Consider the following 19,799-nt stretch of genomic DNA (forward strand, 5'->3'; position numbering starts at 1 on the left):
TGATCAGTGACTCCACATAACTACTGTAATCAGTTACAATTGGGTCATTCAGGAATTGTCTGAACATAACATCAACTGGCAGTCTTGGAACACGACCAAACATGAGATAAAATGGAGCATAACCTGTCGTCTCATGTACAGTTGAGTTGTAAGCGAATGTCAGAGTTTGTATCTGTTGTGGCCACTGGTGTTTGGCTCTCAATGGCAGTGTTCGGAGCATATTTCCCAAGGTCCGGTTGAACCCCTCCGTTCCTCCATTCCCCATTGGATGGTAGGCAGTAGTATGTGACTTGGCAACCCCTGACAGTCTGAGCAGCTCTGCTATCAGCTCACTTTCAAAGTTTGCTCCCTGATCAGAGTGTATTCTCTGAGGGAACCCATACACACAGAACACATTATCCCACAACTTTCTAGCAACTTGCTTTGCAGTTTGATTTCTGCAAGGGAATGCGTGGGCTAACTTTGTAAAATAATCAGTCACAACCAGAACATCCACAGATCGCTGCTTTCCGTCCTCAGCCGACCAAAAGTCGATGCACACTAACTCCATGGGAACATAGGTCTTGATGCTCTCTAGTGGAGCTCGTGCTGCAGGTTCCGGTGTTTTTCCCAGAACACATCTTTGACAACATCTAACATAGTTCTTTACATCACTCTCCATGCCTGGCCAGAAGAACCTCTGTCTTGCAAGGTGTAGGGTCCTGGCCTGTCCTTGGTGTCCTGCCAAATCATGAATCCCAGACATTGCCTTCTCCCTCAAACTCACAGGTAGTACGTATTGGAACTTCTTCCGCCTACTCAAGGGATCCTTCGTCACTCTGTACAGAACTCCATCTTGGACTTTTAGTTTGTCCCACTGTTTAAACAGCATCAAGACCTTCGGGTCTTCACCATGCCTTTCTCGTCTGGAGGGTCTTCTCTGCCGATTCACAAATGGCATCACCTTTGAAATGACAGGGTCTAGTTGCTGGCAGCTCTGAAATTCTTGCAGTGAAAGGACAGGTAAGACATCCTGTCCTGAGGGTAACAGCTGTTGAACGTGCTGGGCCAAATCTATTGCCCTGAATTGTGTAGCTTTCTCCCATTCAGTATGGGCTTCGCAGATAGCTTTGACTGCAGTTTGGCTGTATGAGCATGAGAAGTGAACTGGAGAGACCTCTTTCTGGTTAGGGGCCTGCATGCTCGCCTGATAAGACTGACACTTCCATCGGAATGCATCTTGCACAGCTTCTCCCTCCACCCCTTCAGCTTCGTCTATTAAACTGCGATACGGTTCTTGGAGTAGTCTTTGACTGACTGGTCTGGTAAATGGAACTCTGCTTAGTGCATCAGCTACAGTGTTCTTTCTTCCTGGGATGTGCTTCAGATCAAAGTTATAAGGAGCAAGCTTGGCCACCCAGCGCTGCTCACATGCATCGAGCCTTGGCTTTGTCATGATATATGTGAGTGGGTTGTTGTCCGTCCACACAGTAAAGTTATGACCATTCAACCAGTGGCTAAACTTTTCACACACACTCCATTTTAAAGCCAAAAACTCTAGCCTGTGGGCAGGATACCTTCGCTGTGCTCCACTCAGTGTCTTGCTTGCGAATGCTATAGGTCGTGCTCTGTCTTCCCCAGTTGCTATTTGGGAGAGTACAGCACCAAGTCCATCCAAGGAAGCATCTACTGAAAGAATGAATGGTTTCGCAAAATCTGGGTGGGCCAGAACCACACAATTTAACAGCTTTTCTTTGAGACAGAGAAAGGCACTGTCACAATCTGGCATCCAGTCGGAAGCTGTGAGTTTTCTAAATGCACCTGGACCCCTCTTGTTACCAGCAGTTTTTCTACTCCTCTTTTGTCCTGCAGTGAGGGCAAACAGAGGCTTGGCAATTGAGGAGCAATCCGGGATAAAATGCTGGTAATAAAATACCATACCAAGAAAAGACTTTAATCTTCGTACAGAAGGAGTACAGCCATCTTCCTCCATCAAATCCTGCTTCGTCATGCTAGAAATTACTTCCACCTTCGCCGGATCCACTGACACTCCACTACAGTCAATGATGTGACCCAAAAACTTCACTGTGTCACGCATCAAGTGGCACTTCTTTGGAGCGAGTTTGAGGTTATTCTCCCTTAATCTCTGAAAGACCACTCTCAACCTACTCAATGACTCCTCTTCTGTGGGGCCGAATACAAGTAGGTCATCTAAGTAGCACAGAAGGCTGGTGAAGTTCAGGTCTCCAAAAATACTTAGCATCATTCGCATGAATGAAGCTGGGCTGTTACACAAGCCTTGGGGCATTCTGTTATACTCGTGCAAGCCCAATGGAGTGGTGAAGGCGGTGTATTTTTTATCCTCCTCACACATGGGGATGTTGTAAAATCCTGATGTGAGATCCATCGTGCTAAAGAAAGTGTTGCCTCCTAAGGCTGCCAAACAATCAGACTGATGTGGGAGTGGGTGGGCGTCCTTTAACGTCCGTGCATTCAACCACCTGAAATCTGTACAGATGCGAAGGCCTCCATCTTTCTTCCACACCATAACCAGGGGCGAAGCAAACTCACTGACAGACTTTCTAATTATTCCCTTCTCTTCCATCTCTGTGAGGACTTGTCTTAGCTTCTGGTAGTGTGCTGGGGGAACCCTTCTGTAGGGGAGACGGAATGGACGGTCATCAGTAAGACGGATGCGGTGCACAAACCCCTTAGCTTCTCCACAATCCAAAGGATGTTTAGAAAAAATGTCCTGGTATTCTGCTAATAACTGTACTAACTTCTCCTTGGATGAGCTAGTGACTTTACAAGCATCAATATCAATACCGCCCAAGCCTAATCTTAAAAGTCTTTGCTTGAGATCAGCATCAGTGGCGCTACTGCCTGGAGAATGTCTCACAGAGGTGTCTTCATCTCCCCGACACATGCCTTGGAAGACATTCAAGTCCTCTGCAGCGAGACAGGGTGAGACGTCTGCCAGTTTGCAGTTTCTTTTCAGGATGATGGGCTTATCTAAGGGATTGGTGACCTTCACGGGAATCCACCGATCCCCCCACATAGGCGTGATCACTCTCCCTACGAGGATGTTACGTGGCACGGACTTGGATGTAGTGGGTTCTACTACTACTGTACTCCCCGGGGAAGTGGAAACACTGTTGGGCAATTTCCCCCAAACTAAATGTTCGTGTTTGGGAAGGAGAGTAACAGCTTGAGTTAGTTTAACAGTCCCAATTTTACTTGGCATCTCACTACCTCTCCACCGGGTCAGACTGGCCATCACGTCGAGAAACTGTTCGAGATCAGGGGACTGCAAACCTTCACTGGATATTAGCCTCCAGTAGTCGTCACTTCCCTTCATTCGATGCATTATGTATTTGATGACGTTCGAACCCAAGATGAGCTCATCTCGCTGGCCTGGCACTACTAGGGTAGGAACAACACAGTTAACACCATACAGTTGCAGCTGCAATTCATACATGCCTTTAGGATGTGCCTGTTTCCCACCACAACCAATTAAAACTATCTGTTCTGTTGATTGTTTCTTCTTTGGGAGAATACCCGCTACCAGCAGTTTCTGTTCTGATGCTTCACTGAGGGTGCAAGCCATAGAACCTGAGTCAAGCATGCCCTTAAGTTCAATTTGACCATTGACAATGACTGGTGCATAAAATAACTCACTAAATGGCTGCACTTTCTGCGAGCTCTGAACTATAACTTGGCACCCCTCCGGCGCTACTATGCATGAATTTGCATACAAGAGCTCTAAATCTTGTTCTTCATTGATGAGGGTTTGTTGCTCTTCACCCACATGTCCCCTCTCCAAATGTGGGTTTCCTAGTTTAATGGCTGCCCACTCTGGTGAGCACCGTCGGCCTGCCTCTCGTGGTACCTAGGTTTCCGTCCAAGACAGTCTCTCTTCCAGTGGCCTGGCATGAAACACTTTAAGCATAGGTCCTCCTGCCTACAATGAGACAGTGTAGAATGATCCGAGGCTCCACAGACTTTACAAGTTTTCATAGGGAAAGAGTGTGTACGGTTATACTGGCGCTGTGGAATCACTGCCGCTTGTGTCTTTTGCTCAAGTACACGATCTAGCAAACTTATTAAAGTCTGCATACAGTTACCATCTGTCTGAGAAGGAGTAGCAGGCACCTGTACAGATTGAGAAGTTGCTGTAGAAAAGCCAGCTGCTTCCAAATCTTTATATGTGGCTGTTTGCGCATGAACAGCAGCGTGTTTTACGGCTACAGGTTTTGGAGGTTTGGCTGTGGGTTGTGCCCTCTTTTCCCTCTGATTCTCGTCCAGCCGCTCTTGAACCTCACCAGCAGTCCACTTCTCAGCTGATTTGAATTTGAACACCCCTGCAAGAGATGGATCTGGACAGTGCTTGACAAACATCATCGCAACCTCACGACTGGGATCTTCAATGTTGCGGCCCTGCCTCCGCAGGCACTCTTCTGCAACATCTACTGCCTTGTTCAGACGAATCCAGTAATCCATCACACTCTCTTCTGATGTTGGCAAAGTGTTATAAAAGTCTGCTAAGGGCATGCATGAGTAAGTCAGTTCACTAAAATGTTGCTTTAAGATGTCAAAGAGCAATTTGGGGTTCTGGGTGGGGTTCAAAGAAGGATTGCTGCACAATTTAATCTTTACAATGTCTCTAGCTTTTCCCATCAGCCTAGCTAGTACTTCTTGTGACTGTTCCTGTACAGGAAACCTCCTTTTCCTCAGGTACAGATCCATGAGCTCCTGCCATTCGTGAACAGAGTACTTATCAGAACCATCCCCCCTAAAGAATGGGGGTTCCTTGACATCAGACTGCATTACCAACTTAACACCAGCTAGATTTAACTCAGCAGGTTGTTGATTTTTCCCTGTGCCTTGTGAAACTGTGCTACCATCATCTCTGGTTCTCATATCGTTTTGTAACTGGGCAGTGATGGAATGGCTAATTTGCTGAGCTAATTGCGTGATAAGGTCATCTAAATCTGGGCAAGTAGTATTTTGACTCACTGTTGGGGGATAATCTTGCATACGGGTGGAACAAAATGGAGGTGTACCTAACCTACCTAAACCTTTTTGTGGAGTTTGATCAAAATCCCTGAAAAACCTCCCCCTCCCAAAACCAAAATGACATTCAGATTCTTCGTCATTTAATTGAGCATTCTTCTCTCTGTCTATAATATGGGCCATTTCAAACAGATCTGTTACAATCGGACAATTGCAAAAATAATAATATAAATAATAATAATAATAATAAATAATAATAATAATAATAGAAAAAAATAACACAATTTACAATAATAAAACAAATATTTAGACTTAATACACTATAATAAAATAATGTCCCTCACTGACACAACTTCAAATTTTCACATGGAATACCTGACCATCTCTAACTCTGACCAGAAGAAGGATGCAGCAACCTTCGGCGACCGAACTGGTGTCGATCCACTGCTGATGAATCCGAGTCACGGCACCAATGTAGCCGGGGCGCTCCTCATTTCACAATTCTGTCCTGCGCTGGCTACCACTCGTGTATTTCTCTGCGTTGTGTTGTTGTGTGCAAAAGATTTCCCTGCCTGTCAGGCCAGCTATGGTGTGTTGTTCAGTGAAGGACACTAAGGCAGTGCAATGCTGATAATAAGTTCTTTAATCTTGTTCAGAACTGCAAAATATAATTAAAACAGAACAGAAAAACATCAGCTTCCACGTGTTTCTGGTCCTCTATTCCCTCCTCTCAGCCAAAAGAAAAGCAGACTGAAACTTTACACAAAACACATGTTTTTCCTATGTTACAGCTTAAACCTATACTGTATATATTTCAAGATACGATCTACCGTTTCTTCTACATTTTTCAGATCGTCAGTAATCAAAAATACACAAAATAGTTACCATAACAATGTGGGACAAAACATACGCGTAATATGACTCATGAATCAGCCATTCTAATGAGTATTACTGCGATAATAAAATTAAAATACAATAACTAGCAGTTTAAACTAGCTTTCGCTTCTATTCATAACAACGGAGTTCAACATACCTGCAAAATATAATTAAAACAGAACAGAAAAACATCAGCTTCCACGTGTTTCTGGTCCTCTATTCCCTATTAGAAAAAGGAATACAGTGAACAATGTGTATCACACGTGGAAGGCTGTATCATTATCTGGCAAGCAAACGCCACGTTGTTCAAAATAAATTAAATAACAACTTTATCAAAGGTTTAGAAGAATAAAACAACTGCTGTAGTGTTTTCCGAGTAGTACTATATATGTCACGCCATATTCTATTGATAATTAGACAGTCTTAATAATTTTAATTAAGTATTTTATTACCAGCACGAAGCTGTGCTTACCTCCTCTCAGCTAAAAGAAAAGCAGACTGAAGGAAGCCGAGTGATGACGTGATCATAAGGCGCCAAGAAGAACCAAAACGCCAATAAAAAATGCAGGCTGTTGAATCTCCCATCACAATAGATATACGAAACGCTATACAACTAACCAGGGATCAGAATTTTGGTGTAAATACACAAACGCCTTTCCGTTCCTGTTACATTAGGACAAAACTCTTTTATCACAATTGATTCCCTTTCAATTCGAAGACGACCACCAATGACATTATGTATGGGATATGCCTTCCCATTCGGTAGGTATCGCTGAGCTCTCTATACCAGAGCTGCCGATAGGCTCCTTCCTGGGATAATGCACTCGGTCCCGCCGACAGAGGGAATAAAACTGTCAGTACTGTACGGTAAGACCTCTGTGTTGAGCTGAGCGTATTGATAGACGAGAGCGCCTCGAGTCGAATGGAGTCGATTGTATTTCTCTTGCATTCTTGCTGAAAGCTGGCTCGTGCGCTTTCCTGGAATCAACGACTTTGAAAAGACCAAGCCTTTTGCCTTTCTGTTTTTCAGCGGCCTCCTCGCTTCTGTGGTAGGCTGCTCTTTGTTATCTGTCTGTCATGTGTGTGTGGCTGCCTGTGCAGTCACCTGCAAGTGGTTGTCTATTTCTTTCTGAGAGTACACAGAGTTCTACAGCGCTAGTGCACGAACACAAGGTGCTGCATGGTACTCAGTGCACACAGCGCTCAGTAAGCACGGTGCACATGGTGCACACGGTGCACATGGTGCACACGGTGCTTGGCCACTGCCAAAGAACTAGCGCAAGAGCACATGGTGCTGTACTGTACTCAGTGCATGTAGTGCCACAATACTCGGTGCGCACAGAGCTCAGTACGCACACTGCACGCGGTGCACAGTGCTTGGTGCCACTGCTACACTAATGCACGGGCATATACGGTGCTGCACGGTACGCAGTGCATGAGGTGCCCAAGGTGCATGGTGCGCACAGTGTTCGGAACCCCCTGCTACAGCGCTAGTGGCGAGCACACCGCGTTCGCACTTTTAATCAGTGCTTGACCACATTGCAAGTGGTGTTCAGTGCACAGCCCATGCACAACACAAGGCCCATGTCAGGCAAGTCGGGGTTCCACCCCTGCACGGCCTGCAATACGAATATCCCGCAAGAGGATAAACATACCCTCTGTGCGCAATGTTTGGGTGTCCAACATGCCACCTTGGCCCTCGAGAGGGACGTGGCCTGCAGCAACTGTGAGGCTTATCATCCCCAGGTGAAGGAAGCTAGGTTGGAGAGAGCCAAGAAAGGGAACTCTGTGTCCTCTTTGGCCACACCGTTGGTGGCTCTTGGAGCCCCAGAGCCCCTCCTCCATGACCTGTCCCAGGATCCCCGATGCACAGGCCTCCCGTAGTCGTTCCCCATCTCCGCAGGCGACAAGGGTGAAGCGTTCCAGGCAGGCGAGGGACATTATGGACCTCAAAGCCCAGTTGGCCCAGGTCCTGGAGCTTTTGCCCAAACAGGCGCCTGCGGCCACAATTGCCATACCCCCTCTCCCCCAGGGGAGTTCAGGGTGGATGGGAAGAGGCGTCCCAGCTAGTGCAAGACGACACTCTTTCCATAGCGGCCTCTGGGGAGGGGGCCTCCTTCTCCTCTGACATGCAGGTAGGCGAAACCCCTGCTGAGGAAGAACCTGGCTTCAAGGTAGCCTCGGAAGCCAGTGCTCCCCCGTTGTCTAGCTCGGTTTTGGCACTTATGGGACGCGCTGCAGCCTTCCTGCAGGTCCCCTGGATGCCAGCAGCAGAACCATGCCGGTCCGTGTTCCAGACGCAGGTGATGGCTCCTCACCCTTAAAAGTTCCCGGTCTTCCCAGATTTCATGGAGGAGGTACGCTCCTCCTGGGATCGTCCGGCCTCAGGTCCTAGCGTGCTAAAGCAGGCTGCACCGCTTGCCTCTCTAGAAGGCGCGGAAAAGCTTGGCCTAGCGAGGTTCCCCCCGGTAGACTCCACCATCGCAGCCCTGGTTAAGGCCCCTGTCAGTGGGTGGGTTGGCTAGAGACTCGACGTGCCCGAACCCTCAATACAGGGTGACGGAAACGCATCTCAAGCGGGCTTATGCAGCAGAAGTGCAGGCAACTCGCCTGTCAAACACCGCAAGTGTGCTCACGGCTTATTTGGACTGGGTATTGCGCGAGACCCTGCTCCCTGAGCCGGTGGCCACGGAGCTACATCTCCTGTCCAGCAAGCTGCTACAGATCTCCGGTCTCCAACAGCAAGCTCTTGGCTGGAGCCTGGCTAGCTTGATTGTGGCTCGTAGACAGCTGTGGATGCAGATAAGACTGCACTGCTAGATGCACCTAGATCCCCACGACATACCTTTGGGCCAGCCATGGAGGAGATCTTACAGAGATCCCACTGGGAACGTGAGTCGTCCCGGCAGGTGGCTGCGTTGCTCCCTCCCCGCGCTTCCGTGTGGGGCAGGTAGAACCGCTGGCGAGCTCCTCAAATGCGGACTGTCACCAGAACAGTTCCAGTACCCACAGCTCCGCTGGGTGACCTGAGGCATCGCCTAAAAGGCACACCAGCCGCAAACAACTGGGCCCACCTGGCAGGCAGAGGGAACGCATGTCATGGGCAGCCCACATACCAGCATCACAGGAGGCGTTTCCAGGGCCAGCGCCCTAAACAGCCAACCCAAACTGCCCCGCCTCAGCCTCAGCAGCCCGAGCAGGGCCCCTAAAGGCTGGCGGCCTCAGACCCTCCTTTTCGGCAAAACAGCTACAGTACTGGCGGTCTTGCACCCCAGGCGCCTGGGTGCTCGCCACCATGCAAAACGGTTACGCGCTTCAGTTCCGCTTGGGACCTCCTCCCTTTCGAGGTATCATGAAAACTTTGGGACAGAACCTCTCCAGGCCTCGGTACCAACTCTGCTATTTTCCCCAAGGTGATCACAGCCGTTCACATTAATCAGTCTGTGGAACTAGAGACTTTCCATCCACCTCCGGTTGCTTCATATATATTTATATATAAATTGCATGCACCTCCGGTTGCTGCATGCAATTTATATATATATATATATATTTGCATGCCCCGGTAGCTAAATGCTTAGTTACGGCTCTGGACAAAACCAAAACCCTTGGCCAGTATACAATATTTTTCTGTATGAACTCTTTTCTGTTGAGCACTACTGACACCGTTGAAACGGCGAGTCTTCGGTCGCCTGCTGATACATTAGTCCAATCAATGCGTCTGAACCTGGTGTGTAATCCCAAGTTAACTGCTCACTGTTAACACGTTTTAAGACGTTAAAGGCCAAGGCCAGTATAAGTAATACAGTGTCCCCTTCAGACATGTTAAAGGAGCGATTCGGAAATAACATTCAAAACTATGCGCGAGTAAATACCACCCTAACTCCTAACATCCAAAAAAAAAAGAAAAAAGAAAAAAAAGACTAATATATATATATATATAATATATATATATATATATAATGTATATATATATATATATATATATATATATATATATATATATATATATATAATTGCATTGCCTTGTAGCTACGATATGGAGTCTTGCATGCCCCGATAGCTACGATAGGGAGTCTTTCCATCCAGCTCCGGTTGCTTCAACCGGAGGTGCATGCAATTTATATATATATATATATATTTGCATGCCCCGGTAGCTAAATGCTTCGTTACGGCTCCGGGCAAAACCAAAACCCATGGCCAGTATACAATATTTTTCTGTATGCATTCTTTTCTGTTGAGCACTACTGACACCGTTGAAACGGTGAGTCTTACGTCGCCTGCCGATACATTAGTCCAATCAATGCGTCTGAACCTGGTGTGTAATCCCAAGGTAACTGCTCACTGTTAACACGTTTTATATATATATAATTGCATGCCCCGATAGCTACGATATGGAGTCTTTCCATCCAGCTCCGGTAAGCATTTATCTACCGGGGCATGCAAATATATATATATATATATATATATATATATATATATATATATATATATATATATATATATATATTTGCATGCCCCGGTAGATAAATGCTTCGTTACGGCTCCGGGCAAAACCAAAACCCATGGCCAGTATACAATATTTTTCTGTATGCATTCTTTTCTGTTGAGCACTACTGACACCGTTGAAACGGTGAGTCTTACGTCGCCTGCTGATACATTAGTCCAATCAATGCGTCTGAACCTGGTGTGTAATCCCAAGGTAACTGCTCACTGTTAACACGTTTTATATATATATAATTGCATGCCCCGATAGCTACGATATGGAGTCTTTCCATCCAGCTCCGGTAAGCATTTAGCTACCGGGGCATGCAAATATATATATATATATATATATATATATATATATATTTGCATGCCCCGGTAGCTAAATGCTTCGTTACGGCTCCGGACAAAACCAAAACCCATGGCCAGTATACAATATTTTTCTGTATGCATTCTTTTCTGTTGAGCACTACTGACACCGTTGAAACGGTGAGTCTTCGGTCGCCTGCTGATACATTAGTCCAATCAATGCGTCTGAACCTGGTGTGTAATCCCAAGGTAACTGCTCACTGTTAACACGTTTTATATATATATAATTGCATGCCCCGATAGCTACGATATGGAGTCTTTCCATCCAGCTCCGGTAAGCATTTAGCTACCGGGGCATGCAAATATATATATATATATATATATATATATATATATATATATATATATATATATATATATATATATATATATATATATATATATATTTGCATGCCCCGGTAGATAAATGCTTCGTTACGGCTCCGGGCAAAACCAAAACCCATGGCCAGTATACAATAATTTTCTGTATGAATTCTTTTCTGTTGAGCACTACTGACACCGTTGAAACGGCGAGTCTTCGGTCGCCTGCTGATACATTAGTCCAATCAATGCGTCTGAACCTGGTGTGTAATCCCAAGGTAACTGCTCACTGTTAACACGTTTTATATATATATAATTGCATGCCCCGATAGCTACGATATGGAGTCTTTCCTTCCAGCTCCGGTAAGCATTTAGCTACCGGGGCATGCAAATATATATATTTGCATGCCCCGGTAGATAAATGCTTCGTTACGGCTCCGGGCAAAACCAAAACCCATGGCCAGTATACAATATTTTTCTGTATGCATTCTTTTCTGTTGAGCACTACTGACACCGTTGAAACGGTGAGTCTTACGTCGCCTGCTGATACATTAGTCCAATCAATGCGTCTGAACCTGGTGTGTAATCCCAAGGTAACTGCTCACTGTTAACACGTTTTATATATATATATAATTGCATGCCCCGATAGCTACGATATGGAGTCTTTCCATCCAGCTCCGGTTGCTTCACCTCCGGTTGCTTCAACCGGAGGTGCATGCAATTTATATATATATATATATATATATATATATATATATATATATATATATATATATATATATATATATATTTGCATGCCCCGGTAGCTAAATGCTTCGTTACGGCTCCGGGCAAAACCAAAACCCATGGCCAGTATACAATATTTTTCTGTATGAATTATTTTCTGTTGAGCACTACTGACACCGTTGAAACGGCGAGTCTTACGTCGCCTGCTGATACATTAGTCCAATCAATGCGTCTGAACCTGGTGTGTAATCCCAAGGTAACTGCTCACTGTTAACACGTTTTATATATATATAATTGCATGCCCCGATAGCTACGATATGGAGTCTTTCCATCCAGCTCCGGTAAGCATTTATCTACCGGGGCATATATATATATATATATATATATATATATATATATATATATATATATATATATATATATATATATATATATATATTTGCATGCCCCGGTAGATAAATGCTTCGTTACGGCTCCGGGCAAAACCAAAACCCATGGCCAGTATACAATATTTTTCTGTATGCATTCTTTTCTGTTGAGCACTACTGACACCGTTGAAACGGTGAGTCTTACGTCGCCTGCTGATACATTAGTCCAATCAATGCGTCTGAACCTGGTGTGTAATCCCAAGGTAACTGCTCACTGTTAACACGTTTTATATATATATAATTGCATGCCCCGATAGCTACGATATGGAGTCTTTCCATCCAGCTCCGGTAAGCATTTAGCTACCGGGGCATGCAAATATATGTATATATATATATATATATATATATATATATATATATATATATATATATATATATATATATTTGCATGCCCCGGTAGATAAATGCTTCGTTACGGCTCCGGGCAAAACCAAAACCCATGGCCAGTATACAATATTTTTCTGTATGCATTCTTTTCTGTTGAGCACTACTGACACCGTTGAAACGGTGAGTCTTACGTCGCCTGCTGATACATTAGTCCAATCAATGCGTCTGAACCTGGTGTGTAATCCCAAGGTAACTGCTCACTGTTAACACGTTATATATATATATATAATTGCATGCCCCGATAGCTACGATATGGAGTCTTTCCATCCAGCTCCGGTTGCATGCCCCGGTAGCTAAATGCTTCGTTGCGGCTCCGGGCAAAACCAAAACCCATGGCCAGTATACAATATTTTTCTGTATGCATTCTTTTCTGTTGAGCACTACTGACACCGTTGAAACGGCGAGTCTTTGGTCGCCTGCTGATACATTAGTCCAATCAATGCGTCTGAACCTGGTGTGTAATCCCAAGGTAACTGCTCACTGTTAAAACGTTTTATATATATATATATAATTGCATGCCCCGATAGCTACGATATGGAGTCTTTCCTTCCAGCTCCGGTAAGCATTTAGCTACCGTGGCATGCAAATATATATATATATATATATATATATATATATATATATATATATATATATATATATATATATATATATATATTTGCATGCCCCGTTAGATAAATGCTTCGTTACGGCTCCGGGCAAAACCAAAACCCATGGCCAGTATACAATATTTTTCTGTATTCATTCTTTTCTTTTGAGCACTACTGACACCTTTGAAACGGTGAGTCTTACGTCGCCTGCTGATACATTAGTCCAATCAATGCGTCTGAACCTGGTGTGTAATCCCCAGGTAACTGCTCACTCTTAACACGTTTTAAGACGTTAAAGGCCATGGCCAGTATAATTAATACAGTGTCCCCTTCAGGCATGTTAAAGGAGAGATTCGGAAATAAAATTCAAAACTATGCGCGAGTAAATACCACCCTAACTCCTAACATCAAAAAAAAAGAAAAAAGAAAAGAAAAGACTAATATATATATATATATATATATATATATATATATATATATATATATATATATATATATATATATATATATATATATAATTGCATTGCCTTGTAGCTACGATATGGAGTCTTGCATGCCCCGATAGCTACGATAGGGAGTCTTTCCATCCAGCTCCGGTTGCTTCAACCGGAGGTGCATGCAATTTATATATATATATATATATATATATATATATATATATATATATATATATATATATATAATTGCATTGCCTTGTAGCTACGATATGGAGTCTTGCATGCCCCGATAGCTACGATAGGGAGTCTTTCCATCCAGCTCCGGTTGCTTCAACCGGAGGTGCATGCAATTATATATATATATATATATATATATATATATATATATATATATATATATATATATATATATATATATATATATATATATTTGCATGCCCCGGTAGCTAAATGCTTCGTTACGGCTCCGGGCAAAACCAAAACCCATGGCCAGTATACAATATTTTTCTGTATGAATTATTTTCTGTTGAGCACTACTGACACCGTTGAAACGGCGAGTCTTCGGTCGCCTGCTGATACATTAGTCCAATCAATGCGTCTGAACCTGGTGTGTAATCCCAAGGTAACTGCTCACTGTTAACAAGTTTTATATATATATAATTGCATGCCCCGATAGCTATGATATGGAGTCTTTCCATCCAGCTCCGGTTGCTTCACCTCCGGTTGCTTCAATACAGTCCAATCAATGCGTCTGAACCTGGTGTGTAATCCCCAGGTAACTGCTCACTCTTAACACGTTTTAAGACGTTAAAGGCCATGGCCAGTATAATTAATACAGTGTCCCCTTCAGGCATGTTAAAGGAGAGATTCGGAAATAAAATTCAAAACTATGCGCGAGTAAATACCACCCTAACTCCTAACATCAAAAAAAAAAGAAAAAAGAAAAGAAAAGACTAATATATATATATATATATATATATATATATATATATATATATATATATATATATATATATATATATATATATATATATAATTGCATTGCCTTGTAGCTACGATATGGAGTCTTGCATGCCCCGATAGCTACGATAGGGAGTCTTTCCATCCAGCTCCGGTTGCTTCAACCGGAGGTGCATGCAATTTATATATATATATATATATATATATATATATATATATATATATATATATATATATATATATATATAATTGCATTGCCTTGTAGCTACGATATGGAGTCTTGCATGCCCCGATAGCTACGATAGGGAGTCTTTCCATCCAGCTCCGGTTGCTTCAACCGGAGGTGCATGCAATTTATATATATATATATATATATATATATATATATATATATATATATATATATATATATATATATTTGCATGCCCCGGTAGCTAAATGCTTCGTTACGGCTCCGGGCAAAACCAAAACCCATGGCCAGTATACAATATTTTTCTGTATGCATTCTTTTCTGTTCAGCACTACTGACACCGTTGAAACGGCGAGTCTTCGGTCGCCTGCTGATACATTAGTCCAATCAATGCGTATGAACCTGGTGTGTAATCCCAAGGTAACTGCTCACTGTTAACACGTTATATATATATATATATATAATTGCATGCCCCGATAGCTACGATATGGAGTCTTTCCATCCAGCTCCGGTAAGCATTTAGCTACCGGGGCATGCAAATACACACACATATATATATATATATATATATATATATATATATATATATATATATATATATATATATATATATATATATATATATATATATATATTTGCATGCCCCGGTAGATAAATGCTTCGTTACGGCTCCGGGCAAAACCAAAACCCATGGCCAGTATACAATATTTTTCTGTATGCATTCCTTTCTGTTGAGCACTACTGACACCGTTGAAACGGTGAGTCTTCGGTCGCCTGCTGATACATTAGTCCAATCAATGCGTCTAAACCTGGTGTGTAATCCCAAGGTAACTGCTCACTGTTAACACGTTTTATATATATATAATTGCATGCCCCGATAGCTACGATATGGAGTCTTTCCATCCAGCTCCGGTTGCTTCACCTCCGGTTGCTTCAACCGGAGGTGCCTGAAATTTATATATATATATATATATATTTGCATGCCCCGGTAGCTAAATGGTTAGTTACGGCTCTGGACAAAACCAAAACCCATGGCCAGTATACAATAATTTTCTGTATGAATTATTTTCTGTTGAGCACTACTGACACCTTTGAAACGGCGAGTCTTCGGTCGCCTGCTGATACATTAGTCCAATCAATGCGTCTGAACCTGGTGTGTAATCCCAAGGTAACTGCTCACTGTTAACACGTTATATATATATATAATTGCATGCCCCGATAGCTACGATATGGAGTCTTTCCATCCAGCTCCGGTTGCATGCCCCGGTAGCTAAATGCTTCGTTGCGGCTCCGGGCAAAACCAAAACCCATGGCCAGTATACAATATTTTTCTGTATGCATTCTTTTCTGTTGAGCACTACTGACACCGTTGAAACGGCGAGTCTTTGGTCGCCTGCTGATACATTAGTCCAATCAATGCGTCTGAACCTGGTGTGTAATCCCAAGGTAACTGCTCACTGTTAAAACGTTTTATATATATATATAATTGCATGCCCCGATAGCTACGATATGGAGTCTTTCCTTCCAGCTCCGGTAAGCATTTAGCTACCGTGGCATGCAAATATATATATATATATATATATATATATATATATATATATATATATATATATATATATATATATATATATATATATATTTGCATGCCCCGGTAGATAAATGCTTCGTTACGGCTCCGGGCAAAACCAAAACCCTTGGCCAGTATACAATATTTTTCTGTATTCATTCTTTTCTTTTGAGCACTACTGACACCGTTGAAACGGTGAGTCTTCGGTCGCCTGCTGATACATTAGTCCAATCAATGCGTCTGAACCTGGTGTGTAATCCCAAGGTAACTGCTCACTGTTAACACGTTTTATATATATATAATTGCATGCCCCGATAGCTACGATATGGAGTCTTTCCATCCAGCTCCGGTAAGCATTTAGCTACCGGGGCATGCAAATATATATATATATATATATATATATATATATATATATATATATATATATATATATATATATATATATATATATATATATATTTGCATGCCCCGGTAGATAAATGCTTCGTTACGGCTCCGGGCAAAACCAAAACCCATGGCCAGTATACAATATTTTTCTGTATGCATTCTTTTCTGTTGAGCACTACTGACACCGTTGAAACGGTGAGTCTTACGTCGCCTGCTGATACATTAGTCCAATCAATGCGTCTGAACCTGGTGTGTAATCCCAAGGTAACTGCTCACTGTTAACACGTTTTATATATATATAATTGCATGCCCCGATAGCTACGATATGGAGTCTTTCCTTCCAGCTCCGGTAAGCATTTAGCTACCGGGGCATGCAAATACACATATATATATATATATATATATATATATATATATATATATATATATATATATATATATTTGCATGCCCCGGTAGCTAAATGGTTAGTTACGGCTCTGGACAAAACCAAAACCCATGGCCAGTATACAATAATTTTCTGTATGAATTATTTTCTGTTGAGCACTACTGACACCTTTGAAACGGCGAGTCTTCGGTCGCCTGCTGATACATTAGTCCAATCAATGCGTCTGAACCTGGTGTGTAATCCCAAGGTAACTGCTCACTGTTAACACGTTATATATATATATAATTGCATGCCCCGATAGCTACGATATGGAGTCTTTCCATCCAGCTCCGGTTGCATGCCCCGGTAGCTAAATGCTTCGTTGCGGCTCCGGGCAAAACCAAAACCCATGGCCAGTATACAATATTTTTCTGTATGCATTCTTTTCTGTTGAGCACTACTGACACCGTTGAAACGGCGAGTCTTTGGTCGCCTGCTGATACATTAGTCCAATCAATGCGTCTGAACCTGGTGTGTAATCCCAAGGTAACTGCTCACTGTTAAAACGTTTTATATATATATATAATTGCATGCCCCGATAGCTACGATATGGAGTCTTTCCTTCCAGCTCCGGTAAGCATTTAGCTACCGTGGCATGCAAATATATATATATATATATATATATATATATATATATATATATATATATATATATATATATATATATATATATATTTATATATATATATATATATATATATTTGCATGCCCCGGTAGATAAATGCTTCGTTACGGCTCCGGGCAAAACCAAAACCCATGGCCAGTATACAATATTTTTCTGTATTCATTCTTTTCTTTTGAGCACTACTGACACCGTTGAAACGGTGAGTCTTACGTCGCCTGCTGATACATTAGTCCAATCAATGCGTCTGAACCTGGTGTGTAATCCCCAGGTAACTGCTCACTCTTAACACGTTTTAAGACGTTAAAGGCCATGGCCAGTATAATTAATACAGTGTCCCCTTCAGGCATGTTAAAGGAGAGATTCGGAAATAAAATTCAAAACTATGCGCGAGTAAATACCACCCTAACTCCTAACATCAAAAAAAAAAGAAAAAAGAAAAGAAAAGACTAATATATATATATATATATATATATATATATATATATATATATATATATATATATATATATAATTGCATTGCCTTGTAGCTACGATATGGAGTCTTGCATGCCCCGATAGCTACGATAGGGAGTCTTTCCATCCAGCTCCGGTTGCTTCAACCGGAGGTGCATGCAATTTATATATATATATATATATATATATATATATATATATATATATATATATATAATTGCATTGCCTTGTAGCTACGATATGGAGTCTTGCATGCCCCGATAGCTACGATAGGGAGTCTTTCCATCCAGCTCCGGTTGCTTCAACCGGAGGTGCATGCAATTTATATATATATATATATATATATATATATATATATATATATATATATATATATATATATATATATTTGCATGCCCCGGTAGCTAAATGCTTCGTTACGGCTCCGGGCAAAACCAAAACCCATGGCCAGTATACAATATTTTTCTGTATGCATTCTTTTCTGTTCAGCACTACTGACACCGTTGAAACGGCGAGTCTTCGGTCGCCTGCTGATACATTAGTCCAATCAATGCGTATGAACCTGGTGTGTAATCCCAAGGTAACTGCTCACAGTTAACACGTTATATATATATATATATATAATTGCATGCCCCGATAGCTACGATATGGAGTCTTTCCATCCAGCTCCGGTAAGCATTTAGCTACCGGGGCATGCAAATACACATATATATATATATATATATATATATATATATATATATATATATATATATATATATATATATATATATATATTTGCATGCCCCGGTAGATAAATGCTTCGTTACGGCTCCGGGCAAAACCAAAACCCATGGCCAGTATACAATATTTTTCTGTATGCATTCTTTTCTGTTGAGCACTACTGACACCGTTGAAACGGTGAGTCTTCGGTCGCCTGCTGATACATTAGTCCAATCAATGCGTCTAAACCTGGTGTGTAATCCCAAGGTAACTGCTCACTGTTAACACGTTTTATATATATATAATTGCATGCCCCGATAGCTACGATATGGAGTCTTTCAATCCAGCTCCGGTTGCTTCACCTCCGGTTGCTTCAACCGGAGGTGCCTGAAATTTATATATATATATATATATATATATATATATATATATATATATATATATATATATATATATATATATATTTGCATGCCCCGGTAGCTAAATGGTTAGTTACGGCTCTGGACAAAACCAAAACCCATGGCCAGTATACAATAATTTTCTGTATGAATTATTTTCTGTTGAGCACTACTGACACCTTTGAAACGGCGAGTCTTCGGTCGCCTGCTGATACATTAGTCCAATCAATGCGTCTGAACCTGGTGTGTAATCCCAAGGTAACTGCTCACTGTTAACACGTTATATATATATATAATTGCATGCCCCGATAGCTACGATATGGAGTCTTTCCATCCAGCTCCGGTTGCATGCCCCGGTAGCTAAATGCTTCGTTGCGGCTCCGGGCAAAACCAAAACCCATGGCCAGTATACAATATTTTTCTGTATGCATTCTTTTCTGTTGAGCACTACTGACACCGTTGAAACGGCGAGTCTTTGGTCGCCTGCTGATACATTAGTCCAATC

This window comes from Acipenser ruthenus, chromosome 1 (genome assembly GCF_902713425.1).
Source record: "Acipenser ruthenus chromosome 1, fAciRut3.2 maternal haplotype, whole genome shotgun sequence".
Lineage (NCBI taxonomy): Eukaryota > Metazoa > Chordata > Actinopteri > Acipenseriformes > Acipenseridae > Acipenser > Acipenser ruthenus.